The sequence below is a fragment of the Salmo salar genome, chromosome 27 (genome assembly GCF_965601325.2).
Source record: "Salmo salar chromosome 27, fSalSal1, whole genome shotgun sequence".
Taxonomy (NCBI): domain Eukaryota; kingdom Metazoa; phylum Chordata; class Actinopteri; order Salmoniformes; family Salmonidae; genus Salmo; species Salmo salar.
Genome location: NC_138317.1, coordinates 44,222,501 through 44,250,491, shown reverse-complemented (window position 1 = coordinate 44,250,491; position 27,991 = coordinate 44,222,501). Strand labels below are relative to the sequence as shown.

The window sequence follows — 27,991 nt, the reverse complement described above, 5'->3', positions numbered from 1 at the left end:
ACCAAGGTGTGTGGGGGGATGGAGGACCAGAGTGTGTGTGGGGGATGGAGGACCAGGATGTGTGTGTGGTGGGATGGAGGACCAGGGTGTGTGTGGGGGATGGAGGACCAGAGTGTGTGGGGGATGGAGGACCAGGGTGTGTGTGGGGGGATGGAGGACCAGGGTGTGTGTGGTGGGATGGAGGACCAGGGTGTGTTGGGGATGGAAGACCAGGATGTGTGTGTGGGGGATGGAGGACCAGGGTGTGTTGGGGATGGAAGACCAGGATGTGTGTGTGGGGGATGGAGGACCAGGGTGTGTGTGGTGGGATGGAGGACCAGGGTGTGTGTGGGGGGATGGAGGACCAGGGTGTGTGTGGTGGGATGGAGGACCAGGGTGTGTGTGGGGGGATGGAGGACCAGGGTTTGTGTGGGGGATGGAGGACCAGGGTTTGTGTGGTGCGATGGAGGACCAGGGTGTGTGTGGGGGGATGGAGGACCAGGGTGTGTTCATGTGAATCAGTGTTTCGGTTTATGACTTTAGAACTTCCTCCTTGACGTGTCAGAGTTTATCGATGGCTGCATTTGACTGTATTGAAAGGATCAGAGAAAATACGATACTCTCTCCCCCCTGTCCCTCCGCTCTCCTCCTCTCCCCTCCACCACTCCTCTCTCCCCCCCTCCACCTCCTCTCTCTCCTCCCTCCACCTCCTCTTACTTCCCCCTCCACCTCCTCTCTCCTCCCCTCCACCTCCTCTCTCCCCCCCTCCACCTCCTCTCTCCCCCTCCACCTCCTCTCTCCTCCCCTCCACCTCCTCTCTCCCCCCTCCACCTCCTCTCTCTCCCCCCTCCACCTCCTCTCTCCCCCCCTCCACCTCCTCTCTCCTCCCCTCCACCTCCTCTCTCCTCCCCTCCAACCTCCTCTTACCTCCCCTCCACCTCCTCTTATCTCCCCTCCACCTCCTCTCTCCTCCCCTCCACCTCCTCTCTCCTCCCCTCCACCTCCTCTTACCTCCCCTCCACCTCCTCTTATCTCCCCTCCACCTCCTCTCTCCTCCCCCTCCACCTCCTCTCTCCTCCCCTCCACCTCCTCTCTCCTCCCCTCCTTCTCCTCTTACCTCCCCTCCACCTCCTCTCTCCTCCCTCCACCTCCTCTCACCTCCCCTCCACCTCCTCTCTCCTCCCCTCCACCTCCGCTCTCCTCCTCTCCCCTCCACCTCCTCTCTCCCCCTCCACCTCCTCTCCTCCCTCCACCTCCTCTTACTCCCTCCACCTCCTCTCTCCTCCCCTCCACCTCCTCTCTCCCCCCTCCACCTCCTCTCTCCCCCTCCACCTCCTCTCTCCTCCCCTCCACCTCCTCTCTCCCCTCCACCTCCTCTCTCCCCCCTCCACCTCCTCTCCCCCCTCCACCTCCTCTCTCCTCCCTCCACCTCCTCTCTCCTCCCCTCCACCTCCTCTTACCTCCCTCCACCTCCCTCTTATCTCCCTCCACCTCCTCTCCCTCCCCTCCACCTCCTCTCCTCCCCTCCACCTCCTCTTACCTCCCCTCCACCTCCTCTTATCTCCCCTCCACCTCCTCTCTCCTCCCCTCCACCTCCTCTCTCTCCCCTCCACCTCCCTCTCCTCCCTCCTTCTCCTCTACCTCCCCTCCACCTCCTCTCCTCCCCTCCACCTCCTCACCTCCCTCCACCTCCTCTCCTCCCTCCACCTCCGCTCTCCTCCTCTCCCTCCACCTCCTCTCTCCCCCCTCCACCTCCTCTCTCCTCCCCTCCACATCCTCCTCCCCTCCACCTCCTCTCTCCTCCCCTCCACCTCCTCTCCCTCCCCTCCCTCCTCCCTCCACCTCCTCTTCCTCCCCTCCACCTCCTCTCCTCCCCTCCACCTCCTCTCTCCTCCAATCCCCTCCTTCTCCTCTCTCCTCCCTCCACCTCCTCTCCTCCTCCACCTCCTCTTACCTCCCCTCCACCTCCTCCTCCTCCTCCACCTCCTCTCTCTCTCCTCCCTCCACCTCCTCTCTCCTCCAATCCCCTCCACCTCCTCTCTCCTCCCCTCCACCTCCTCTCTCCTCCAATCCCCTCCACCTCCTCTCTCCTCAAATCAAATCAAATCAAATGTATTTATATAGCCCTTCGTACATCAGCCTGATATCTCAAAGTGCTGTACAGAAACCCAGCCTAAAACCCCAAACAGCAAGCAATGCAGGTGTAGAAGCACGGTGGCTAGGAAAAAACTCCCTAGGAAAAACTCCCTAGAAAGGCCAAAACCTAGGAAGAAACCTAGAGAGGAACCAGGCTATGAGGGGTGGCCAGTCCTCTTCTGGCTGTGCCGGGTGGATATTATAACAGAACATGGTCAAGATGTTAAAATGTTCATAAATGACCAGCATGGTCAAATAGTAATAATCATAGTAGTTGTCGAGGGTGCAACAAGCACGTCCGGTGAACAGGTCAGGGTTCCATAGCCGCAGGCAGAACAGTTGAAACTGGAGCAGCAGCACGGCCAGGTGGACTGGGGACAGCAAGGAGTCATCATGCCAGGTAGTCCTGAGGCATGGTCCTAGGGCTCAGGTCCTCCGAGAGAAAGAAAGAAAGAGAGAAAGAGAGAATTAGAGAGAGCATATTTAAATTCACACAGGACACCGGATAAGACAAGAGAAATACTCCAGATGTAACAGACTGACCCTAGCCCCCCGACACATAAACTACTGCTGCATAAATACTGGAGGCTGAGACAGGAGGGATCAGAAGACACTGTGACCCCATCCGATGATACCCCCGGACAGGGCCAAACAGGCAGGGCCACCTCCTCTCTCCTCCCCTCCCCCTCCTCCCCCTCCCCCTCCTCGTCCTCCCCCTCCACTCCCCTCCTCCTCCTCCTCCCCCTCCTCCTCCTCTCTCCTCCTCTCCCCTCCACCTCCTCCCCTCCCCCTTCTCCTCCCCCTCCTCCTCCTCTCTCCTCCCCTCCCCCTCCTCTTTCCTTCACTCCCCTCTACTCCCCTCCCCCCCTCCTCCTCTATTCCTCCTCTCCCCTCCACCTTCTCATCCTCTCCCCTCCCCCTCCTCTCTCCTCCCCTCCCTCTCCTCTCTCCTCCCCTCCCCCTCCTCTTTCCTTCACTCCCCTCTACTCCCCTCCCCCCCTCCTCCTCTCTCCTCCTCTCCCCTCCACCTTCTCATCCTCTCCACTCCCCTCCCCCTCCTCTCTCCTCCCCTCCCTCTCCTCTCTCCTCCCCTTCCCCTCCTCTCTCCTCTCTCCTCCTCCTCCTCTCTCCTCCACTACCCAAACTAACGCGATAACACAGGTAAGTGTTGAAAGAAAGTTGAGTAGTCCCTTGACTGTTACTTTGAGAAGGAATGTTCTTCTCTTCACTTGGTGTAGAAAGAGATGGATCGCATGAGTCACACACACACACACACACACACACACACACACACACACACACACACACACACACACACACACACACACACACACACACACACACACACACACACACACACACACACCATTAACCCCCTCACAGTGATGAGGATATTTTGTCACTGAGCATCCAGGGCAAATTGCCCACTTGTGTCCTGACAGCACTAGAACTTGCTGGCTAATGGCTGCCTATTCACTACGTTTGACCGATCGAAAACATAGAGCTCCGGTCAAAGGTAGCGCACTATATAGGGAATAGAGTGCTATTTGGGATACTAGCCAATGTATCTAATGTAACATCTACACTCCAGTAACCCTGGTTCCCTGATTCATAACTACTGTATCTAATGTAACATCTACACTCCAGTAACCCTGGTTCCCTGATTCATAACTACTGTATCTAATGTAGCATCTACACTCCAGTAACCCTGGTTCCCTGATTCATAACTACTGTATCTAATGTAACATCTACACTCCAGTAACCCTGGTTCCCTGATTCATAACTACTGTATCTAATGTAGCATCTACACTCCAGTAACCCTGGTTCCCTGATTCATAACTACTGTATCTAATGTAACATCTACACTCCAGTAACCCTGGTTCCCTGATTCACAACCCACAGGGAATTCATCTCTGCTGTTTGACTGGCCTTAATTCCAGCTCACTCTCTCTCTCTGCTTTCTCTTTTTCACCCTTTCATCATTCCCACTCACATCTTTATCTCTTTCTGATTCTGTATTCATCTCCCTACTCTCTCAGTCTCAGTCCATTTCAACCCTGTTAGTTTTTACTGCACCTCCCTCCGTCCTGATGTTGTCCAGCAAGTCCTCCTGCTGTCTTCATCTACTTTCTCCCTTTTCTCTCTTTCTCTCTCTGTGTCTGTGTTCTCCCTCTCCTTTATCTCTCCATATCTGTGTTCTCCCTCTCCTTTATCTCTCCATGTCTGTGTTCTCCCTCTCCTTTCTCTCTCCATGTCTGTGTTCTCCCTCTCCTTTATCTCTCCATGTCTGTGTTCTCCCTCTCCTTTATCTCTCCATGTCTGTGTTCTCCCTCTCTCTCTCTCCTTCCTCTCGTCTGCCAGGGTTGATCACATTTTAATCATATTAGTCAATAGTCCACGGTAATAACACTCTGGATCATCAGGCTAGGTAATAACACTCTGAATCACCAGGCTAGGTATCACCAGGCTAGGTAATAACACTCTGGATCACCAGGCTAGGTAATAACACTCTGAATCACCAGGCTAGGTATCACCAGGCTAGGTAATAACACTCTGAATCACCAGGCTAGGTATCACCAGGCTAGGTAATAACACTCTGGATCATCAGGCTAGGTGATAACTCTGGGTCATCAGGCTAGGTAATAACACTGGATCACCAGGCTAGGTAATAACACTCTGGATCATCAGGCTAGATAATAACACTCTAGATCACCAGGCTAGGTAATAACACTCTGGATCATCAGGCTAGGTATCACCAGGCTAGGTAATAACACTCTGGATCATCAGGCCAGGTAATAACACTCTGGATCATCAGGCTAGGTAATAACACTCTGGATCATCAGGCTAGGTAATAACACTCTGGACCATCAGGCTAGGTGATAACTCTGGATCACCAGGCTAGGTAATAACACTCTGGATCATCAGGCTAGGTGATAACTCTGGATCATCAGGCTAGGTAATAACACTCTGGATCACCAGGCTAGGTAATAACACTCTGGATCATCAGGCTAGGTAATAACACTCTGGATCATCAGGCTAGGTAATAACACTCTGGACCATCAGGCTAGGTGATAACTCTGGATCACCAGGCTAGGTAATAACACTCTGGATCATCAGGCTAGGTGATAACTCTGGATCATCAGGCTAGGTAATAACACTCTGGATCATCAGGCTAGGTAATAACACTCTGGATCACCAGGCTAGGTAATAACACTCTGGATCACCAGGCTAGGTAATAACACTGGGTCATCAGGCTAGGTGATAACTCTGGATCATCAGGCTAGGTAATAACACTGGATCACCAGGCAAGGTAATAACACTCTGGATCACCAGGCTAGGTTATAACACTCTGGATCATCAGGCTATGTAATAACACTCAGGATCATCAGGCTAGGTAATAACACTCTGGATCACCAGGCTAGGTAATAACACTGGATCATCAGGCTAGGTAAAAACACTGGATCACCAGGCTAGGTAATAACACTCTGGATCACCAGGCTAGGTTATAACACTCTGGATCATCAGGCTAGGTATCACCAGGCTAGGTAATAACACTCTGGATCATCAGGCTAGGTATCACCAGGCTAGGTAATAACACTCTGGATCACCAGGCTAGGTAATAACACTCTGGATCATCAGGCTAGGTAATAACACTCTGGATCATCAGGCTAGGTAATAACACTGGATCATCAGGCTAGGTAATAACACTCTGGATCACCAGGCTAGGTAATAACACTCTGGATCATCAGGCTAGGTAATAACACTCTGGATCATCAGGCTAGGTAATAACACTGGATCACCAGGCTAGGTAATAACACTCTGGATCATCAGGCTAGGTATCACCAGGCTAAGTAATAACACTCTGGATCACCAGGCTAGGTAATAACACTCTGAATCATCAGGCTAGGTAATAACACTCTGGATCACCAGGCTAGGTAATAACACTCTGGATCATCAGGCTAGGTAATAACACTCTGGATCATCAGGCTAGGTAATAACACTCTGGACCATCAGGCTAGGTAATAACACTCTGGATCATCAGGCTAGATAATAACACTCTGGATCACCAGGCTAGGTAATAACACTCTGGATCATCAGGCTAGGTAATAACACTCTGGATCATCAGGCTAGGTAATAACACTCTGGATCATCAGGCTAGGTAATAACACTCTGGATCATCAGGCTAGGTAATAACACTCTGGATCACCAGGCTAGGTAATAACACTCTGGATCATCGGGCTAGGTAATAACACTCTGGATCACCAGGCTAGGTAATAACACTCTGGATCATCAGGCTAGGTAATAACACTGGATCACCAGGCTAGGTAATAACACTCTGTATCACCAGGCTAGGTAATAACACTCTGGATCATCAGGCTAGGTAATAACGCTCTGGACCATCAGGCTAGGTAATAACACTCTAGATCATCAGGCTAGGTAATAACACTCTGGATCATCAGGCTAGGTAATAACACTCTGGATCACCAGGCTAGGTAATAACACTCTAGATCACCAGGCTAGGTAATAACGCTGACACCTTACAGCTTCTCTCCTCTCCTCTCTATAATCTGCTCATTTTCACCTCTCTTTCTTTCTCTCTCTTTCCCTCCTCTCATCTGCCAGTGTGCTCTCGCTCTCTTTATCTTTCTAAATTTTTCTCATTTCCCCATGTAAACATTTTCCTATCTACCCTCTAGTGTCTATCCACACAACTCTGAACTCTTGCAACAGTCACTTACGGTTTTATCACTCTGACACTCTCTCTGCTTTCCTGCCACCGTTTTAAATCACTTTGATCTCTGTCAGCCTTTGGTTCGTTTGATAATCTAGAGGACGTCCCCACACCTGAGCCATCTCTCACCTCCTCTAAACAGAAATTATTCCTCCGTCCCAAATGCTTTCACATTCGTTTCTTTCCTTTGTATCATCACTATTACCAGTACCAGTTACTCCTATCTAAATTGAGTAGGGGGTGAATAGTGGAATGCATCCCAAATGGAATCCTATTCCCTTTTATAGGTCACTACTTTTGACCGGAGCCCTATGGGAATAGGTTGCCATTTGGAAACTAAAAGCTATCATTTCAAAATACAGTTGTAATAAATTCCTTGTTGTATTTTGATTTTCTACAGGAGCAAATGGATATCATGTCACAACTGTACAAGTCATTGAGGAGGACAGGAGAGGTGCTTTGACAGGTACGTAACAAAACATTATTTACAGTACAAGCTTTTATTTTACACTCTTTTAAAGGGACATTTCACAATTTTGTCAACTTCATATTCATCATGTCCAGCACCAACATCATATACAGCTGAAGTCAGAAGTTTACATACACCTTAGCCAAATACATTTCAACTCAGTTTTTCACAATTCCTGACATTTAATCCTAGTAAAATTTCACTGTCTTAGGTCAGTTAGGATCACCACTTTATTTTAAGAATGTGAAATGTCAGAATAATAGTAGAGAGAATGATTTATTTCAGATTTTATTTCTTTCATCACATTCCCAGTGGGTCAGAAGTTTACATACACTCAATTAGTATTTGGTAGCGTTGCCTTTAAATTCTTTAACTTGGGTCAAATGTTTCGGGTAGCCTTCCACAAGCTTCTCGCAATAAGTTGGATGAATTTTGGCCCATTCCTCCTGACAGAGCTGGTGTAACTGAGTCAGGTTTGTAGGCCTCCTTGCTCGCACACACTTTTCAGTTCTGCCCACAAATTTACTATAGGATTGAGGTTAGGGCTTTGTGATGGTCACTCCAAAACCTTGACTTTGTTGTCTTTAAGCCATTTTTCCACAACTTTGGAAGTATGCTTGTGGTCATTGTCCATTTGGAAGACCCATTTGCGACCAAGTTTTAACTTCCTGACTGTTGTCTCGAGATGTTGCTTCAATATATCCACATAATTTTCCACCCTCATGATGCCATCTATTTTGGGAAGTGCACCAGTTCCTCCGGCAGCAAAGCAGCCCCACAACATGATGCTGCCACCCCCGTGCTTCACGGTTGGGATGGTGTTCTTCGGCTTGCAAGCATCCTCCTTTTTCTTCCAAACATAACGATGGTCATTATGGCCAATCAATTCTATTTGTGTTTCATGTACCTTACATGTAAGGTCAACATTAGATGTAAACATTAGATGTAAACATTAGATGTAAACATTAGATGTAAAGTAAACATTCGATGTAAACATTCGATGTAAACATTAGATGTAAACATTAGATATGAACATTAGATGTGAACATTAGATGTAAACATTAGATGTAAAGTAAACATTAGATGTAAACATTAGATAACCTTTGGCTGTAGAGGGAGATGGGCATTAATACCTGGGGTTTGTGGCCGCGAAGTAATACGACATCAGCCTGCTAATCACCCTGCAGTAGAAGTAATGAGACATCAGCCTGCAAATCACCCTGCAGTAGAAGTAATGAGACATCAGCCTGCAAATCACCCTGCAGTAGAAGTAATGAGACATCAGCCTGCAAATCACCCTGCAGTAGAAGTAATGAGACATCAGCCTGCTAATCACCCTGCAGTAGAAGTAATGCGACATCAGCCTGCTAATCACCCTGCAGTAGAAGTAATGAGACATCAGCCTGCTAATCACCCTGCAGTAGAAGTAATGAGACATCAGACTGCTAATCACCCTGCAGTAGAAGTAATGAGACATCAGCCTGCTAATCACCCTGCAGTAGAAGTAATGAGACATCAGCCTGCTAATCACCCTGCAGTAGAAGTAATGAGACATCAGCCTGCTAATCACCCTGCAGTAGAAGTAATGAGACATCAGCCTGCTAATCACCCTGCAGTAGAAGTAATGAGACATCAGCCTGTTAGGCACCCTGCAGTAGAAGTAATGAGACATCAGCTGGGAAGTGGGTGGAAATGACATGAATGTATTCAGCACAGACACTGGTCGCATCCCAATTGGCACCCTGTTCCCTATACTGTACAATACTACTGATCAGAACGCTATGGGCCCCCCTGGTTAAAAGTAGTGCACTATAAAGGGAATAGGGTGCCATTTGGGCAGTGGTGGAAAAAGTACCCAATTGTCCTACTTGAGTTAAAGTATAGAAACCTTAATAGAAAGTTACTCAAGTAAAAGTGAAAGTCACCCAGTAAAATACTACTTGAGTAAAAGTCTAAATGTAGTTGGTTCTAAATATACTTAGGTATCAAAAGTAAAAGTGTAAATAATTTCAAATTCTTTATATTAAACGAAGCAGGCAGCACGATTTTCTTGTTTTTAAAAATGTACGGATAGCCAGGGGCACACTCCAACAATCAGACATCATTTGTTTTTAGTAAGATCAGAGGCAGTAAGGAGGACCAGGGATGTGAATAGGAACATGTTCCTGTCCTGCTAACCATTCAACATGTAATGAGTACATTTGAGGAAAATGTACGGAGTAAAAAGTACATTTATTTTTCTTTAGGAGCGTAGTGAAGTAAAAATAAAGTTGGTAAAATTATAAATAGTAAACAGATACTGTCACGTCCTGACCCTTGTAAGAAGTCATTTTCTATAGTAGATGGGTCAGGGCGTGACAAAAAAAACCCTACTTAAATATGATCTCCAATCAGAGGCAACGAGGACCATCTGCCTCCAATTGGAGATCAACCCCAAAAAAACAACAACATAGAAATAGAAAACCTAGAACCCAAAACATAGAAATAGAAAACAAGAAAACCAACCAAACACCCCCTGTCACGTCCTGACCCTTGTAAGAAGTAATTTTCTATAGTAGATGGGTCAGGGCGTGACAGGGGGGTGTTTGGTTGGTTTTCTTGTTTTCTATTTCTATGTTTTTTTGTCAGTCTATTCTTGTGTATAGCATGTATATATCAGTTGTGCGCGATTGTGTGTTTGTTGGTGCATGCATGGGTGTGGCTGTGCAGTAGTGATATGTATTACAGTATGTGAGATGGTGGTATCAGTGGTAATAGTGTGGTATTGATATGTATGGTGGTGTCAGTGGATGGGGATACCAACCATGTTAACTACAATACCAGTAAATATCTTCTCTTCTCTCTCCTCTCTACCCTCCTCTTCTCTCCTCTCTCCTCTCTACCCTCCTCCTCTCTCCTCTCTACTCTTCTCTCCTCTCTACTCTCCTCTCTTCTCTCTACTCTCGTCTCTACTCTCGTCTCTACTCTCATCTCTACTCTCCTCTCTTCTCTCCTCTCTCCTCTCTACTCTCCTCTCTACCCTCCTCTTCTCTCTTCTCTCCTCTCTACTCTCCTCTCTTCTCTCCTCTCTCCTCTCTCCTCTCTACTCTCCTCTCTACCCTCATCTTCTCTCTTCTCTCCTCTCTCCTCTCTACTCTCCTCTCTTCTCTCCTGTCTCCTCTCTACTCTCCTCTCTACCCTCCTCTTCTATCCTCTCTCCTCTCTCCTCTCTTCTCTCCTCTCGCCTCTCTCCTCTCTACTCTCCTCTCTACCCTCCTCTCCTCTCTCCTCTTCTCTCCTCTCTCCTCTCTTCTCTCCTTTCTCCTCTACTCTCTTATCTCTGCTCTCCTCTCGCCCCTCGACTGTCCTCTCTCTTCCCTTCTCTTTTTCTCCTCTGTTTCATCTTTACGCTTTTCTCTCTCATCTCCTCTCTCACACACATCACTCTCTACCATCTCCATATCTCCATGTCTTTATAACGCTGCACGTGTGTGTGTGTGTGTCTGTCTGTCTGTCTGTCTGTCTGTCTGTCTGTCTGTCTGTCTGTCTGTCTGTCTGTCTGTCTGTCTGTCTGTCTGTCTGTCTGTCTGTCTGTCTGTCTGTCTGTCTGTCTGCGTCTGTCTGTCTGTCTGTCTGTCTGTCTGTCTGTCTGTCTGTCGTCTGTCTGTCTGTTGCAACACATATCAGAGGGTGAGAGGGATTACTTCTTTTAACCCAGCCCTTTCACAGCAGTTCTTCTATCTATCCCTCCCTCCCTCCCTCTCACAGTGTTCTCTCTGTGGACTACATCACTTTCTAATCCTCTCAGTGTGTATCACCCAGCCATGTTACTGGAGCAGATAGTAACCACAGGAGGGACAGAGAGAGATAGAAATGGTAAGGGAAGAGAACAAGGGAGCGGGATGGACAGGAGGAGGAATAGCAAGAGAGAGTAGTAGGTAGAGGAAATGTCAAGGGTGAAAGGGAGACCATTGAGAGAGACAGGCAGATGGAGAGGAAGAAAGAGTAAAGAGAGATATGGAAGAGAGAGAGAGAGAAAGGTAGATGGAGAGGAAGAAAGAGTAAAGAGAGATATGTAAGAGAGAGAGAGAAAGGAAGAGAGAGGAAGAGAGAGAGAGAGAAAGGAAGGGAGAGGAAGAGATAGAGAGAGAGAGAGAGAGAAAGATGGAAATGGAAGAGAGAGGAAGAGGGAGAGAAAGAGAGATGTGGAAGAGAGAGGGAGACTAAAGGAGAGGCAGATGGAGTGAGTGACATAGATACAAAAAAATGAGAGGGATAGACAGAGAGAGAGAGAACTAGGTTGAAAGATAAGGAGATAGAGAGAGACAGGTAGAAGGGGAAGTGAAAGATGTTTTCTAGCAGAGAAAATGATATGAAGGCTGCATTACGTCAGCAGACTGCGAGAGACAGAAAAGAGACAGAGGAGAGGGGAGCGAGAGAGACGGAGAGAAAGTGAGAGAGAGAGAAGCGGCGTGTGAAAAATTGATGTGCCCTACTTACACGATCAGAACAGAGAGACGGGAGGGAGAGAGGAAGGGAGAGAGAGAGAGAGTTACGTTAGTGAAAGAGATAGGAGGGTGGGTTCTGAGTTGCGCAGCAGTCGAAAGCTCTCCATTTTGGTGCTGAGGTGCCACTACGGCCTGGGGTTCGATCCCGTGACTGGGAGCCCCATAGGACGGCGCACAATAGGCCCAGCGGTTTCCGGGGGCAGGGGAGTGTTTAGCTGGTGGTCTTTCATTGGCTCATTGCGCTCTAATTACTCCTTGTGGCAGGGTTGGGCACTAGCAAGCTGACCTCGGTCGTCAGTTGAGCTGTTTCCACCGACAAATTGGTGCGGCTGACTTCCGGGTTAAGCGAGAAGTTGGATAGGAAGTAGTGTGGTCAGGTGGGTCATGTTTTCGGAGGACGCATGACCTTTGCTTCTCCCGTGGCCATTTGGGAGTTGCAGCGATGAGCTGTAATTCGGGGAGAAAATGGGTTGTGGCCATACCACCCTGATTTAGTCTGATCTTGGTATCTAAGCTGGTTAATACTTAGATGACATGTTCTGTTTAATCAGTCAGTATACATTCGAGTGTTTTCTAGTTAGAATATATTTGTTTTATGACTGTTAGTTCACCCTATGTTTGTCTTAAGGCTAGCATCGTGGTTCTGTGCCCAGTTAGAATACATTACCTCTCTCTTTGTCAGACAACACCTCAGTTTGAATACATTACCTCTCTCTTTGTCAGACAACACCTCAGTTTGAATACATTACCTCTCTTTGTCAGACAACACCTCAGTTTGAATACATTACCTCTCTTTGTCAGACGACACCTCAGTTTGAATACATTACCTCTCTCTTTGTCAGACGACACCTCAGTTTGAATACATTACCTCTCTCTGTCAGACAACACCTCAGTTTGAATACATTACCTCTCTCTTTGTCAGACAACACCTCAGTTTGAATACATTACCTCTCTCTTTGTCAGACGACACCTCAGTTTGAATACATTACCTCTTTGGTCCCAATGGTCCACAGATCTCTCATTAGTTCTCTCTCTTTCTCTCTCTCAATTCAATTCACTTCAATTCAAGGGACTTTATTGGCATGGGAAACATATGTTAACATTGCCAAAGCAAGTGAAGTAGATAATACCCAAAAGTTAATTAAAAATGAACAGTAAACTTTACACTCGAAGAAGTTCCAAAAGAATAAAGACATTTCAAATGTCATATTATGTCTATATACAGTGTTGTAATGATGTGCAAACAGTTAAAGTATAAAAGGGAAAATAAATAAACATAAATATGGGTTGTATTTACAATGGTGTTTGTTCTTCACTGGTTGCCCTTTTCATGTGGCAACAGGTCACACATCTTGCTGCTGTGATGGCACACTGTGGTATTTCACCCAGTAGATATGGGAGTTCATCAAAATTGGGTTTGTTTTCTAATTCTTTGTGGATCTGTGTAATCTGAGGGAAATATGTGTCTCTAATATGGTCATACATTTGGCAGGAGGTTAGGAAGTGCAGCTCAGTTTCCACCTCATTTTGTGGGCAGTGTTGCACATAGCCTGTCTTCTCTTGAGAGCCAGGTCTGCCTACAGCGGCCTTTCTCAATAGCAAGGCTATGCTCACTGAGTCTGTACATAGTCAAAGCATTCCTTACGTTTTGGTAATTTACAGTGGTCAGGTATTCTTCCACTGTGTATTCTCTGTTTAGGGCCAAATAGCATTGTAGTTTGCTTTTTTTGTGTAAATTCTTTCCAATGTGTCAAGTAATTATATTTTTGTTTTCACATGATTTGTTTGGATCTATTTGTGTTGCTGTCCTGGGGCTCTGTGGGGTCTGTTTGTGTTTGTGAACAGAGCTCCAGGACCAGCTTGCTTAGGGGACTCTTCTCCAGGTTCATCTCTCTGTAGGTGATGGCTTTGTTATGGAAGGTTTGGGAATCGCTTCCTTTTAGGTGGTTGTAGAATTTAACGGCTCTTTTCTGGATTTTGATAATTAGCGGGTATCTGTCTAATTCTCCTTTGCATTAATTATTTTGTGTTTTATGTTGTACACAGAGGATATTTTGGTGTTTGTACCATTTTCACAATCATAAAGGGCAATGGGTTCTATAACTGATTCAAGTATTTTTAGCCAGATCCTAATTGGTATGTCGAATTTAATGTTCCTTTTGATGTCATAGAAGGTGCTTCTTGCCTTGTCTCTCAGTTCGTTCACTGCTTTGTGGAAGTTACCTGTGGCGCTGATGTTTAGGCCGAGGTATGTTGTTTTTTGTGTGCTCTAGGACAGTGGTTCCCAAACTTTTTATAGTCCCGTACCCCTTCAAACATCCAACCTCCAGCTGCGTACCCCCTCTAGCACCAGGGTCAGCACACGCTCAAATGTTGTTTTTTGCCATCATTGTAAGCCTGCCACACACACACTATACGATACATTTATTAAACATAAGAATGAGTGGGAGGTTTTTGTCACAAACCGGCTCGTGGGAAGTGACAAAGAGCTCTTATAGGACCAGGGCACAAATTATAATATAATAATAATCAATAATGTTGCTCTTTATTTAACCATCCTACATATAAAACCTTATTTGTCCATCGAGAATTGTGAATAACTCACCACAGGTTAATGAGAAGGGTGTGCTTGAAAGGATGCACATAACTCTGTAATGTTGGGTTGTATTGGAGAGAGTCTGTCTTAAATCATTTTCCACACACAGTCTGTGCCTGTATTTAGTTTTCATGCTAGTGAGGGCCGAGAATCCACTCTCACATAGGTACGTGGTTGCAAAGGGCATCAGTGTCTTAACAGCGCGATTTGCCAAGGCAGGATACTGTCGTGTCTTTGGGCATCATTAAACTGAAGACATGTTTATCAAATAACTCTTTGTAATTATTATTACGCGATTAAACTGATTAATCGTGTAACTGTAATTAACTAGAAGGTCGGGGCACCAAGGAAAATATTGAGATTACAAAGTTATCATTTTCCTAATATATCTTTCTGATATCATAATATCTGATCTCTGAGTCTTCTGATTTAATGATGTATTTGTTTACCTCGCGTCAGTCTCATTCCAAACGTCGTAAATTGTTGTTATCTGCACGAACCCAGTCTTCACTAAGTCATCCATACATCAATTGTCTTAAAATCATTTATTTACTAAATTAAGTAATTCAACAGCAATGCATACCGAACAGTAGGTATCGTTACAAAGAAATGGTAGAGGAATGTGCCCTAGTGGGCTAAACCGGCATGGCGGCCTGTTAAACAAAAGGGGATGGGGGCAGCGGAGACGGCACTATAGAGTTGATAAATATTAACAATTGAAATGCTAATTCTTTGCACATGAACGCTCACTCATTCGGGAACAATTGCAATCAATATATATATTTACGCTCAGTGTGTCGTCGGGATCCTTGTTGGAGAGTTCTGTTCTGTTGGAGAGTTTTCTCTCTCTCTCTCTCTTTCTCTCTCTCTCTCTCTCTCTTGGTTAGAATTGGTCTTTCAAAGCGACATTCGTTCATGTCGTTATAGAATGGATGTTTCGTCGGTCTTCGCGTTCAATGATACTGAATTCCTAGCTGCAGACTAGTAATTAACCTCTCTAGGCTAGGCGGGACGAATTCGTCCCACCTACGTAACAGCCACTGCTATCCTGTGGCGCGATTTTCAAAACCTTAAAAATCCTATTACTTCAATTTCTCAAACATATGACTATTTTACAGCCATTTAAAGACAAGACTCTCGTTAATCTAACCACACTGTCCGATTTCAAAAAGGCTTTACAACGAAAACAAAACATTAGATTATGTCAGCAGAGTACCAAGCCAGAAATAATCAGACACCCATTTTTCAAGCCAGCATATAATGTCACCAAAACCCAGAAGACAGCTAAATGCAGCACTCACCTTTGATGATCTTCATCAGATGACAACCCTAGGACATTATGTTATACAATACATGCATGTTTTGTTCAATCAAGTTCATATTTATATCAAAAACCAGCTTTTTACATTAGCATGTGACGTTCAGAACTAGCATACCCCCCGCAAACTTCCGGGGAATTCGCTAACATTTTACTAAATTACTCACGATAAACGTTCACAAAAAGCATAACAATTATTTTAAGAATTATAGATACAGACCTCCTCTATGCACTCGATATGTCCGATTTTAAAATAGCTTTTTGGTGAAAGCACATTTTGCAATATTCTAAGTACATAGCCCAGGCATCACGGGCTCGCTATTTAGACACCCGGCAAGTTTAGCACTCACCATAATCATATTTACTATTATAAAAATGTCATTACCTTTTGTTGTCTTCGTCAGAATACACAGCCAGGACTGCTACTTCAATAACAAATGTTGGTTTGGTCCAAAATAATCCATCGTTATATCCGAATAGCGGCGTTTTGTTCGTGCGTTCCAGACACTATCCGAAATATTAAAGAAGTGTCACGCGCTTGGCGCAATTCGTGACAATAAAATTCTAAGTATTCCATTACCGTACTTCGAAGCATGTCAACCGCTGTTTAAAATCAATTTTTACGACACTTTTCTCGTAGAAAAGCGATAATATTCCGACAGGGAATCTCCTTTTCGGCAAACAGAGGAAAAAATCCCAAAGGCGGGGGCGGTCGGGGTCACGCGCATAAGCTAGTGTCTCTTGATCGGCCACTTGAGAAAGGCGATAATGTGTTTCAGCCTGGGGCTGGAATGACGACATTCTGTTTTTTCCCGGGCTCTGAGAGCCTATGGACGACGTGGGAAGTGTCACGTTAGAGCAGAGATCCTTAGTAAATGATAGAGATGGAAAAGAAGTTCAACAAATGGTCAGACAGGCCACTTCCTGTAAAGGAATCTCTCAGGTTTTGACCTGCCATTTGAGTTCTGTTATACTCACAGACACCATTCAAACAGTTTTAGAAAATTTAGGGTCTTTTCTATCCATATGTAATAAGTATATGCATATTCTAGTTACTGGGTAGGAGTGGTAACCAGATTAAATCGGGTATGTTTTTTATCCAGCCGTGTCAATGCTGCCCCCTAGCCCTAACAGGTTAATATCAAAGACTTGTTATTATTCTGTCGGTATCGATAGTCTAAAAAGTTAACCACGTGGTATGGTTAAAGTTCAGTAGAGTAATGCATGGTCAAACCTATTGGCCAACTCGTAATGGAGTGGAGACCTGGTCTAAGAAAGAAACCCTGGGTGGGGGTTTATATACTGAACGTAGAAAAGTCTGTCACATGACGCCAGGTCCTGTCTGTGTCCCTGGGGGTGTGCCGATGACTTAGTTAAGACTCCAAAGGGAATTGGAGTTTCCTTCATTAAACAGTCCAAAATCATATTACACAATATCACAAACAGTTCCATCCTTATTCATTAATTTTATACAACCATTTAGATGTAAGTCTCATCGCTGAGGCTAGTATATAAACATTATTATGGTAATATGGCCGTATTGTCTCTCATGAGTTTCATAAAATTGTACCAAACAGACCAGTTCGTAGCTGGATTCTTCACCGATCTTTTATACCTTCTCCAGAACATAAATGTCGTTCGGTTCTCCAATTCTGTGAGGTGGAAGAATCCTTTGTTCTCTATGAAAACTCACTCTGTCTCAAAACTGTGGCCATGAGGCAGGACATTCCTTTTGGAATTTACGACCGCCTTCTGACCACAGAGGGAGATGGTACAGAAGTAGGTGGATGGTAGAGGGGGAGGGGGTCAACTGTGCTCGCTGTACTCAAGGAGGCCAACGTCATGACATACCCCCCCCTGGTGGTTTGGATCTTGTTTATCCTGCAAGTTACAAATCAACATAAAATCATGACCACGTGAAGTCCCGTTTGTAGATCATCGTTGCAGTCCCCTCTGGTGGTTGAACTTGGTATGCTCTCTGAAAGCGGAGCAGTCCACCACAAGGATGGGCAGTGATGTCCGGTTGGTGATTGCCGTTGCGGTCTCCTTTAGTGGTGTACCTTGGTAGGTTCCCTGAAAGCTGCAAAGTACCCCAGGAAGGGCCAGGGGATGTCCTGGTTGGTGATCGCCGTTGCGGTTCCCCCCTCTGGTGGTTTACCTTGGTAGGCTCTCTGACAGCGGGCATGCCGCCACAAGGATAGGCCATGGGTGTCCGGATTTGGGGTCGCCGTTCCGGACCCGTCGTCCAGACTGGAAGATCTTGGCAGTAACTTAGGCAGATGTTAACAACGCACACACACTCATGAAATATATATAATTACATTCATTCCCCAATGAGCGGCGTTGTGGCACTAAGTGATGGTTGTATGGGGACTTTGTTTATGGCTCTATCACTTCCTAAGTGTCAAAGGAACTGAACCGAAAAGGAATGAAAGCATAAACAAAAGATATACAAAATATCATTCTCACACAAAAGTCATCTAATTGGACTGTATTCTATATACGTCCAATGTTCTGGCAAAATTATTATCATGGCATTGTTGCTAATGCCATATCTAGGGTTTTCCTACTTGGTGTGTTGCTTAGGCACTATCCTAAGTTGATAACTATATGATAAGTCTACAGCTGTAATGCACTAGTTTTGGGCAGTCTACAGGGATGACATTTGGACTAATCTTCCAAGAGTCCTTAAACATTAAAATACAATTTATAATACGAACACATTTTCACATAGAGCTTTGTATGCATTCCTGTGTGTGGAGTAAAGGTGGTCTGGGATTTTGTTTTCCTGGTTGCACGTGACATGCTGGTAAAAATTTGGCAAAACTGATTTAAGTTTGCCTGCATTAAAGTCCCCAGCCACTAGGAGCGCCAGTTCTGGGTGAGCATTTTCTTCCTTGCTTATGGCCTCATACAGTTGGTTGAGTGTGGTCTTAGTGCCAGCTTCGGTCTGTGGTGGTAAATAGACGGCTACGAATAATATAGATGAGAACTCTCTTGGTAGATAGTGTGGTCTACAGCTTATCATGAGGTACTCTACCTCAGGCGAGAAATACCTCGTGACTTTAATATTAAACATTACGCACCAGCTGCTATTGACAAAAAGATACACACCCCCACCCCTCGTCTTACCAGAGGTAGCGTCTCTGTTCTGCTGGTGCATGAAAAATCCCGCTAGCTCCATATTGTCCGTATCTTCGTTCAGCCACGTCTCAGTGAAATATAAGATTTTACAGTTTTTAATGTCCCGTTGGTAGGTTAATCTTAATCGTAGGTCATCAATTTTATTTTCCATTGATTGGAAGGCAGTGAGAGTTTACTGGTTCGCCTCCGGATTCTCAGAAGGATGCCCGATTTGAGGCCCCTTTTCCGTGAAAGCAGGATATCATTCTCGTCGGACTCGTTAAAGGAAAAAGTTTTTTCCAATCGCTTTTCTGATGTCCAGAAGTTATTTTCGGTCATAAGAGACGGTGGCAGCAACATTATTAATAGGTTAAAAAATAACGCTAAATAAATAAATAAATAACATAATAGCACAATTGTTTGGGAGAATTTAAAATGTCAGCCATGTTCTTTGGCTCCATCTTTTGTTTCCAGGAGCTGTGCTGTTGACTCATCCAGCTGTAATGCATAGAAATCACTAGCTTGTGTGCAAAGCAGTAATTGTTTCAAAACATCTCCTGCCATGTCACTGATGTATCGTGAAACAATGTTGTTTAATGAAGGCATTGTCTGTATAGTTTTTGGGGGGCTTTTTCCCCCAGTCATATCCGCGGCAGTCTTCCACAATAGTATGGGGCTTGCCTGTCCTAGCCACTCGGTAACTCACCATATAAGAAGCTTCTAGCCCCTTCTTATTAATGGCATCTGTTCCTTTATACATGTCTTACTACTCGAAAGTCGTCTTAATTTTCGCTGTAAAAAAAACTCCTGTGGCTTGTTTGAAAATGTGAATTATTTTTATTTTATAATTTGATTTGATTTCAGATTCTAGTTGGCTGCTACTGTTCTAGTGCCCTCGCCAATTCATTGATATATATGTTGAAAAGGGTGGGGCTTAAGCTGCATCCCTGTCTTACCCCACGGCCCTGTGGGAAGAAATCTGTTTCTCTTTGCCTATTTTAACTGCACACTTGTTGTTTGTGATGGATTTTATAATTTCGTATGTTTTACCCCCAACACCACTTTCCATCCATTTGTATAGCAGACCCTCATCCCGAATTGAGTCGAAAGCTTTTTTGAAATCAACAAAGCATGAGAAGACTGCCTTGGTTTTGTTTTGTTTGTTTGTCAATTAGGGTGTGCAGGGTGAATACGTGGTCTGTCATCCAGTAATTTGGTAAAAAGCCAATTTGACATTTGCTCAGTACATTGTTTTCACTGAGGAAATGTACAAGTCTGCGTTTAATGATAATGCAGAGGATTTTCCCAAGGTTGCTGTTGATGCATATCCCACGGTAGTTATTGGGGTCAAGTTTGTCTCCACTTTTGTGGATTGGGGTGATCAGTCCTTGGTTCCAAATATTGGGGAAGATGCCAGAGCTGAGGATGATGTTAGAGTTTTATTATAGCCAATTGGAATTTGTTGTCTGTATATTTGATCATTTCATTGAGGATACCATCAACACCACAGGCCTTTTTGGGTTGGAGGGTTTTTATTTTGTCCTGTAGTTCATTCAAGGTAATTGGAGAATTCAGTGGGTTCTGATAGTCTTTAATTGTTGATTCTAAGATTTGTATTTTATCATTTATATGTTTTTGCTGTTTGCTCTTTGTTATCGAGCCAAAAAGATTGGAGAAATGGTTTACCCATACATCTCCGTTTTGGATAGATAACTCTTCGTGTTGTTGTTTATTTCGAGTTTTCCCATTTTCCAAGAAGTGGTTAGAGTCTATAGATTCTTCAATTACATTGAGCTGATTTCCGACGTGCTGTTCCTTCTATTTCGGTAGTGTATTTCTGTATTGTTTTAGTGATTCACCATCGTGAAGGCGTAGACTCAGGTTTTCTGGATCTCTATGTTTTTGGTTGGATAGGTTCCTCAATTTCTTTCTGAGTTTTTTTGCATTCTTCATCAAACCATTTGTTATCGTTGTTAATTTTCTTAGGTTTGAAATGTTTAGATTTGATAGGGAAGCTGAGAGGTCAAATATACTGTTTATGTTTTCTACTGACAATTAAAAAACCTAAACTATTACAGTGAAACCTTTTTTCCAGGAAATTGTCTTGAAGGGATTGAAGTTGTTGTTGCCTAATTGTTTTTTGGTAGATTTCCACACTACATTCCTTCCATGTATAGCATATCTTAGTGTTATGCATATTCGTTTGCTTTGATGCCTCACAGTCATGATTGATTGAATATTGCTCTATTCAGGTAGACAGATTTTTTGCTGTGGTCTGATCGAGTTGTCAGTGGGCTGACTGAACACTCTGAGAGAAACTGGGTTGAGGTCAGTGATAAAGTAGTCTACAGTAGAGGTCGACCGATTATGATTTTTCAACGCCAATACCGATACCAATTATTGGAGGACCAAAAAAAAAACGGTGCCGATTAATCTGACGATTTTTTAAATTTATTTGTAATAATGACAATTACAACAATACTGAATTAACACTTATTTTAACTTAATATAATACATCAATAAAATCTATTTAGCCTCAAATAAATAATGAAACATGTTCAATTTGGTTTAAATAATGCAAAAACAAAGTGTTGGAGAAGAAAGTAAAAGTGCAATATGTGCCATGTAAGAAAGCTAACGTTTAAGTTCCTTGCTCAGAACATGAGAACATATGAAAGCTGGTGGTTCCTTTTAACATGAGTCTTCAATATTCCCAGGTAAGAAGTTTTAGGCTGTAGTTATTATAGGAATTATAGGACTATTTCTCTCTATACGATTTGTATTTCATATACCTTTGACTATTGGATGTTCTTATAGGCACTTTAGTATTGCCAGTGTAACAGTATAGCTTCCGTCCCTCTCCTCGAACCTACCTGGGCTCGAACCAGGAACACATCGACAACAGCCACCCTCGAAGCAGCTTTACCCATGTAGAGCAAGTGGAACAACTATTCCAAGTCTCAGAGCGAGTGACGTTTGAAATGCTATTAGCGCGCACCCGGCTAAATAGCTAGCCATTTCACATCGGTTACACCAGCCTCATCTTGGGAGTTGACAGGCTTGAAGACATAAACAGCGCAATGCATTGCGCAGAGCTGCTGGCAAAACGCACGAAAGTGCTGTTTGAATGAATGCTTACGAGCCTGCTGGTGCCTACCACCGCTCAGTCAGACTGCTCTATCAAATCATAGACTTAATTATAATATAATAAACACACAGAAATACGAGCCTTAGGTCATTAATATGGTCGAATCCGGAAACTATCATCTCGAAAACAAAACCTTTATTCTTTCAGTGAAATACGGAACCGGTCTGTATTTTATCTAACAGGTGGCATCCCTAAGTCTAAATATTCCTGTTACATTGCACAACCTTCAATGTTATGTCATAATTACGTAAAATTCTGGCAAATTAGTTCGCAACAAGCCAGGCGGCCCAAACTGTTGCATATACCCTGACTGCGTGCAATGAACGCTAGAGATGTGACAGAATTTCATGTTAGCAGATAATATTAACGAAATATGCAGGTTTAAAAATATATATTTGTGTATTGATTTTAAAGAAAGGCATTGATGTTTATGGTTAGGTACATTGGTGCAACGACAGTGCTTTTTTTCGCAAATGTGCTTGTTAAATCATCACCCGTTTGTCGAAGTAGGCTGTGATTCCATGAGGAATGAACAGGAACCGCATCGATTATATGCAACACAGGACACGCTAGATAAACTAGTAATATCATCAACCATGTGTAGTTAACTAGTGATTATGTTAAGATTGATCGTTTTTTATAAGATAAGCAACTTACCTTGGCTTCTTGCTGCCCTCGCGTAACAGGTAGTCAGCCTGCCATGCAGGCTCCTTGTGGAGTGCAATGTAAGGCAGGTGGTTAGAGTGTTGTACTAGTAACCAGAAGGTTGCAAAAACGAATCCCCGAATCCCCCCTGAACAAGGCAGTTAACCCCCGTTCCTAGGCCGTCATTGAAAATAAGAATTTGTTCTTAATCTGACTTGCCCAGTTAAATAAAGGTGTAAAAAAAAAATGGCAAATCGGTGGCCAAAAATACCGATTACCGATTGTTATGAAAACTTGAAGGTGTACTATAGGTGTACCTACCATAGGAGTCTCCTCGAAGCCTACCATTGACTATGAACATACCCAGCATGCAACAGAGCTGCAGGAGTTGTGACCTGTTTTTGTTGGTTATGTTGTCATAGTTGTGTCTAGGGGGGCATATGGGGGAGGGAATGTTGTCACCTCCCTGTAGGTGTTTGTCCCCCTGTGTGCTGAGGGTGCCAGGTTCTTGTCCAGTTCTGGCATGTAGGTCACCACAGACTAGTACATGTCCCTGGGCCTGGAAATGATTGATCTTCCACTCTAGGATGGAGAAGCTGTCATCGTTAAAGTATGGGGAATCTAGTGGGGGGATAAAGGTAGCACACGAGGCCATATTTCTCCGTTGAGATAATTTCCTCATTAATTTCTAGCCAGATGTAAAATGTTCCTGTTTTGACTAATTTAATAGAGTGGGTTAGGTCTGCTCTATACCAAATTAGCATACCCACTGAGTCCCTTCCCTGTTTCACATCTGGTAGTTTGGTGGATGGGACTACCAGCTCTCTGTTACCTGGAGGGCAACCAGTGGGTCCGTCTCCTCTATACCACCTGGTAGTGTGGTGGATGGGACTACCAGCTCTCTGTAACCTAGAGGACAACCAGTGGGTCCATCTCCTCTATACCACCTGGTAGTGTGGTGGATGGGACTACCAGCTCTCTGTAACCTAGAGGACAACCAGTGGGTCCATCTCCTCTATACCACCCACCTGGTGGTTTGGTGGATGGGACTACCAGCTCTCTGTAACCTAGAGGGCAACCAGTGGGTCCATCTCCTCTATACCACCCACCTGGTAGTGTGGTGGATGGGACCACCAGCTCTCTGTAACCTAGAGGGCAACCAGTGGGTCCATCTCCTCTATACCACCCACCTGGTAGTGTGGTGGATGGGACCACCAGCTCTCTGTAACCAAGAGGACAACCAGTGGGTCCATCTCCTCTATACCATGTTTCTTGTAGGATGACAATGTCTGTATTTCCTGATGTCTTTGGTGAAGTCTGGGTTCCTGCTCTTTAGACCAAAGGCAGATGACCTCAGGCCTTGTTTATTCCAGGATGAGATAGTAAAAGCTTTGTGTTCCATTGTATCTAGTGTTGTTTTGGTGTGGTTTAGGCTCGAACCACGGACCATCACAGTAGGTGTGAGCAGAGCATGTTGAGAATCTGGTACATACCTTCTTAGGTTGCAGCTAGCAATCCCCAGGTCTTGGGCAGGTGTAATAGTGGGGGTTAGGCCTGTTGCTCTGCGCTATCTCTCTCAGAAGACAACTCATTTTGAATTTGTTATTTCCTCTTGAGTCCCAGTAGTCCACAGATCTCTCATTAACCCTCTCTCTCTCTCTCTCCCTCCTCTTTTCTCTTTCTCTGTTTATGCTAATGAGATTAATAATAGAATGCTGTCATATCCTACAAACCCCTTCCAGCCCGGCTGTCAATCAAACCTTTAATGGTTTAGGAAGTAGACACAGGAACGAGGGGGAGTGTATAATGAGAGGGGTGAAGACTCAATCTGTGGTGGTGTTGACCAACTAAGTATTGATACCTGGGTCACTTCACATGCCTCTAGACATGGCCCTGGGAGAAGGTCTTCAGGACTCAGGTCAACACGCACGCAATCCTCCCATTTGGGGAACATAACTACAATGAAGTTTAAGGTCAGTCAAGAGTTGATCCGCTCATCTCATCGTTCAACTACAAAGCCACCCATTTGACTTCTAACAGAGAGAGATAGCGAGAGAGAGCGAGAGAGAGAGAGCGACACAGAGAGAGAGAGAGAGAGAGAGAGAGCGACACAGAGAGAGAGAGAGAGCGAGAGAGAGAGAGAGCGCGAGAGAGAGAGAGAGAGAGACACAGAGCGAGAGAGAGAGAGAGAGAGAGACACAGAGCGAGAGAGAGAGAGAGAGAGAGAGAGACACAGAGAGGGAGAGAGAGACAGAGAGAGAGAGAGAGACACAGAGAGAGACAGAGAGAGACACAGAGAGAGAGAGAGACAGACAGACAGACAGACAGACAGACAGACAGACAGACAGACAGTATCATGTTTAGTAATAACCATGAGAGACAGTCATTTGAATAAAGCAGCCACGGCCTGACACACTATTAATGCATAATCATGTGCATTCAATCATTCGCTTCTCTGTTCTCACCTTATGCTCCTCTCTCTGCAGGCAATGTCAGCTCTCTCACTCTGTTTTTATCTGGCCCTCTCTCTCCCTCTCCCTCTCTCTCTCTCTTTCTCTGGGAACAAGATAAGGAGAGGCTAAAGAACAAAGACAAGGGAAAGACAAAATAGTTGTAGAAAAAACAAATTAGGGAGACTTGGTAGAGGTGGAGAGAGCTGCAGGAGAGAGCGAGAGAGAGAGAGAGAGGGAGGGGGGTTGGCAGGTTTTGGGTTTGAGGTGAGAAGCTGATCAATTCACATTCGTCTGAATCCAGCCCACCGCCAACAGACACACACAGTAGTTTAACTCCTGCCAGACGCCCGCCTTTCAATTACCCAGCATGCCTTATTCCCCCAGATTAATGAGCCTCCTCTGTGAATCCCCAAAACTGGCCACCAGACAGACAGACAGACAGACAGACAGACAGACAGACAGCACTCACCAAAGTCAGATTTACTATAAGAAAAATGTTATTACCTTTGCTGTTCTTCGTCAGAATGCACTCCCAGGACTTCTACTTCAATAACAAATGTTGGTTTGGTCCAAAATAATCCATCGTTATATCCAAATAGCGCCGTTTTGTTAGTGCGTTCAAGACACTATCCGAAGTGTAAATAAGGGTCACGAGCATGGCGCAATTCGTGACAAAAAAATTCTAAATATTCCATTACCGTACTTCGAAGCATGTCAACCGCTGTTTAAAATCCATTTTTATGCCATTTTTCTCGTAAAAAAGCGATAATATTCCGACCGGGAATCTGCGTTTAGGTAAACAGAGGAAAGAAAACAAAGCATTCGGTCGACACGGGCACGCGCCTGAGTCTCACAGTACTGTAACCAGCCACTACCCAAACGCGCTACTTTTTGTCAGCCAGAGCCTGCAAAGCCACGATTCAGCTTTTTGCCGCCTTCTGAGAGCCCATGGGAGCCGTAGGAAGTGTCACGTAACAGCAGAGATCCTCTGTAATGGATAGAGATAATCAAGAAGGGGAAGAAATTGTCAGACAGGCCACTTCCTGCATGGAATCTTCTCAGGTTTTGGCCTGCCATATGAGTTCTGTTATACTCACAGACACCATTCAAACAGTTTTAGAAACTTTAGGGTGTTTTATATCCAAAGCCAATAATTATATGCATATTCTAGTTACTGGGCAGGAGTAGTAACCAGATTAAATCGGGTATGTTTTTTATCCAGCCGTGTCAATACTGCCCCCTAGCCCTAACAGGTTAAAACCTCTTACATCTAGACGTTCTGCTAGCGGAACACCTGCTCCAATATCCAATGATGGGCGTGGCGCGAAATACAAAGTCCTCGAAAATCCGAAAACGTACATTTTTCAAACATATGACTATTTTACACCATTTTAAAGACAAGACTCTCTTTTATCTAACCACACTGTCTGATTTCAAAAAGGCTTTACAGCGAAAGCAAAACATTAGATTATGTCAGGAGAGCACCCTGCCAAAATTATCACACAGCCATTTTCAAAGCAAGCATATATGTCACAAAAACCAAAACCACAGCTAAATGCAGCACTAACCTTTGATGATCTTCATCAGATGACACTCCTAGGACATTATGTTATACAATACATGCATGTTTTGTTCATATTTAAATCAAAAACCAACTTTTTAGATTAGCATGTGATGTTCAGAACTAGCATACCCACCGCAAACTTCCGGTGAATTTACTAAATTACTCACAATAAACGTTTACAAAAAACATAACAATTATTTTAAGAATTATAGATACAGAACTCCTTTATGCAATCGCGGTGTCAGATTTTAAAATAGCTTTTCAGCGAAAGCACATTTTGCAATATTCTGAGTAGATAGCTCGGCCATCACAGGCTAGCTAATTTGACACCCACCAAGTTTGGTACTCACTAAACTCAGAATTACTATAAGAAAAATTGGATTACCTTTCCTGTTCTTCGTCAGAATGCACTCCCAGGACTTCTACTTCAACAACAAATGTTGTTTTGGTTCGAAATAATCCATAGTTATATTGAAATAGCTCCGTTTTGTTCGTGCATTGACGTCACTATCCGAAGGGTGACGCGCGGGTGCATTTCGTGACAAAAAATGTAAAAAAATATTCCATTACCGTACTTCGAAGCATGTCAAACGCTGTTTGAATTCAATTTGTATGCTATTTTTCTCTTAAAATAGCGATAATATTCCAACGGGCGACATTGTATTAATTCATAGACTGAAAGAAAAACATGGAGTTGTCTCGTGCACACGCAACTCCAGTGTCATTGTTCCCTGCCTGACCACTCACAAAAACTCCTGCTGTTTTTCACCCAGAGACTGCAGAGACGTCATTCCACTTTCTGGCGCCTTCTGAGAGCCAATGGAAGCCTTAGAAAATGTCACGTTACAGCAGAGATGCTGTGTTTTTGATAGAGATGCCACAGAAGGAGAACAAATTGTCAGACAGGGCACTTCCTGTATGGAATCTTCTCAGGTTTTGGCCTGCCATATGAGTTCTGTTATACTCACAGACACCATTCAAACAGTTTTAGAAACTTTAGAGTGTTTTCTATCATCATCTACTAATTATATGCATATTCTAGTTTCTGGGCAGGAGTAGTAACCAGTTTAAATTGGGTACATTTTTTTTCCGGCCGTGAAAATACTGCCCCTTATCCCAAACACTAACAGCTTACAGATGGTAGGCAATTAAGGTCACAGTTATGAAAACTTAGGACACTAAAGAGGCCTTTCTACTGACTCTGAAAAACACCAAAAGAAAGATGCCCAGGGTCCGCTACTCATCTGTGTGAACGTGCCTTAGGCATGCTGCAAGAATGGCAACAACTGCCAGAGTTACACCAGGAACACAATAACCCTTCATCACTGCTCAGACTGTCCG

The 27,991-nt window shown here is 44.5% G+C and overlaps 1 long non-coding RNA gene across 1 annotated transcript in view; it reads left to right on the top strand.

Annotated features, from left to right (window-relative positions):
* Nucleotides 1-27,991, top strand: part of LOC145864424 (uncharacterized) — a 192,027-nt gene that overhangs the window by 91,306 nt on the left and 72,730 nt on the right. Inside the window, exon 2 of the long non-coding RNA XR_014382980.1 lies at nt 7,248-7,313. This is a non-coding gene — a long non-coding RNA (uncharacterized LOC145864424). The remainder of the gene's footprint in view (nt 1-7,247; nt 7,314-27,991) is intronic.